At 34.2% G+C, this 2,317-nt stretch overlaps 1 long non-coding RNA gene across 1 annotated transcript in view; it reads left to right on the top strand.

Annotated features, from left to right (window-relative positions):
• The window catches only part of LOC115069981, a 24,110-nt gene extending 23,037 nt beyond the window's left edge, over positions 1–1,073 (top strand). The window contains exon 3 of the long non-coding RNA XR_003849203.1: positions 1,047–1,073. This is a non-coding gene — a long non-coding RNA (uncharacterized LOC115069981). The remainder of the gene's footprint in view (positions 1–1,046) is intronic.
• The last annotated feature ends 1,244 nt before the right edge of the window (positions 1,074–2,317 follow it).

Genomic DNA, 2,317 nt, shown 5'->3' with positions numbered 1-2,317 from the left:
GAAAGTAGGATTATAATTAAGCTTGTTATAATATATGTATTATTAAAGTTTTCAGGTCAAAATTCAATACCCTGAGACAAAATTAATGCTTTAATATTAGTTACAACAACAAAAAGTTTTCTTAAATGTTAATTTGCTTAGAAAAACAAGGACTTTTAAATATAAGTACTAAAAATTCAAAATTAGTTGCAGAATATTCCTTAAAGGATAAAGCAATTTGGAGGATTTCATCAACTGTAAAAAGAACCATCACATAAAACACCCCATTAAATTGAGGAGTAAAGACTGTATCCATATACTTCTAACCTACTTCTGTACTACAAAATTCAAAGCTGTGAACTTTAAGAGTTTCATGTACCAACTTCATCTAAAGGACTCATTCATGTGGACTTCAGAGATACTGGATGGAACTCATCTTCAATTAATTGACAACTAAGTACCTCCAAGTAACTGAACATTTCTCCCAATTTTTTGTTCCTTAAACTCTTTTATACTTAGCTATTTTAAATGGTTCCTAATATCTAATAATTCACTTAGTATAGTCCTAAATGATGAAACAATGCTAAATTTGGTTTAAATTAAGTTATAAATGCTTACCCAGAACCCCTACCTTACTTAACTAGTTTTCATGTTTAAAAGACTTAAGTGCTTTTACTCTTTGTAAAAATATATACTTTCCTAATTATTCAGTATAATTTGGATAAAAAGCCCAGTTTTCAAATTCAAATTTGTGTATGTACATATTATATATATTTTTGTATTATATACATTATACACACACACACACACACACACACACACATATTTTTAACCAAATTCAATGAATTAGACTAAAAGGTCCCTAAAATGTACTCCAATGTTTAACAAGTAACTACAACATTATTTTCTCTAGATAGAAATACTCAAAGATTTGGGTTAATTCTTCTTATTCAAATTATACAAGACATCACTCTAATAACAAAATATTCATGATTTTTTTAAAAATATGTGATTTATTTTAATTTATTTATTCCAACTTAAAAAAATTGTTTTCTCCCCCTATTTAGAAGCCATTGAGAGGGAACGGACACTGATTCTAACCACTCCAACAGCTATCAAAATACCCATAACTAAATTCTGAATCCATCACTCTACAGTCCAGCCTTGGAAGACAAAAGAAAAATGAGGAAGAACCCAATAGAGGGATGCTTTTTGAAGCCCTTGTCAAGAAATTCCAATGGACTCTCATATGAACATTTGAAAATTGCCCTGTTCTGACTTTTTTTCTAGTTCCCTGTCTAGAACTTGTAGTGCTAATTACTCTTGCCTTTACTTCTCCTTCACATCTCGTATTCATGATTCTAGGACATTCTTCTCCCTTAAGAGATAAGAGCTATGCAATTTGGGAGCCTTTTAGATAGACCCTCTGAAGGGGTACTCCAATTGCCTCACCCTGCATCCCTGTTCATCATGGAAGAAGCCAGAGTGGTCTGTGTCCTTATTCCCTATTGGCAATTTGGGTAACCCCTTCAGAGGATGGCGTGATAAGAATAGGAGGTAGGAATTCACTAGGAAGTTAGGGTGAAAAGACCCCAATGAAAAGTAACCAGTTTCTTGGCTAAAAGTCAAAATGTCCTTGGGACTGTTAGCAACCTACTCTGTGCCAAAGGCCAAAATGTCTAAAGTATTTTGGAGCTTGTATCTAATTCTTAAAAGATTTTAGGGTTACCTCTTCAGAGGGGGGAATGTTAGGGTACCCAAAAGCCCCATAAAAATAAATAAATGAAAGAAGAAAAGAAAAAGAAAAGAAAAAGAAAAAACTTATGGGGAAATATAGGAGGTGTTGGAAGGGATGGAGTGGGCATGGATTTGATCAAAATACCTTATATACATGTATGAAATTTCTCAATAAAGTTTTTGTAAAAGTTAAAAAAAAACTATTGAAAATTTCGTGTTATTTTATTATAGTTTAAGTACTCATGTTCTTTGATTAAATGAGCATCTAAGTTGTCCTATATAGTACAATTATCCAGGATAAAAACAATTAAGCAATATCTATATTTTACTAAGGAAATGGATAATTTCCATTTCTAATCATTAAAAAAAAAAGGTAGCTCACCTCTCTTTACTTCCCTGGGCTGCACAGTCTTCGATGTCCTGGTCCCAGGACTTACCCTGGGTAAGTCCAGTGTTCCCAGTGAACCTTGACTCCCCAAGCCTCTTTCACCCTCCCAGCTCCCCCCCCACCAACTCTCTCCTCCTAGGCTGGGTACAGGCCCACTTCTTGTCTTGGCACCCACCCCAGACACTGGGGCTCACCTCTTGGGCAAGAGCTGCC

Source organism: Nannospalax galili, unplaced genomic scaffold, assembly GCF_000622305.1.
Source record: "Nannospalax galili isolate Female #2095 unplaced genomic scaffold, S.galili_v1.0 scaffold633, whole genome shotgun sequence".
Classification (NCBI taxonomy): Eukaryota; Metazoa; Chordata; class Mammalia; order Rodentia; family Spalacidae; genus Nannospalax; species Nannospalax galili.
This window is presented reverse-complemented; position numbering and strand designations above follow the sequence as displayed.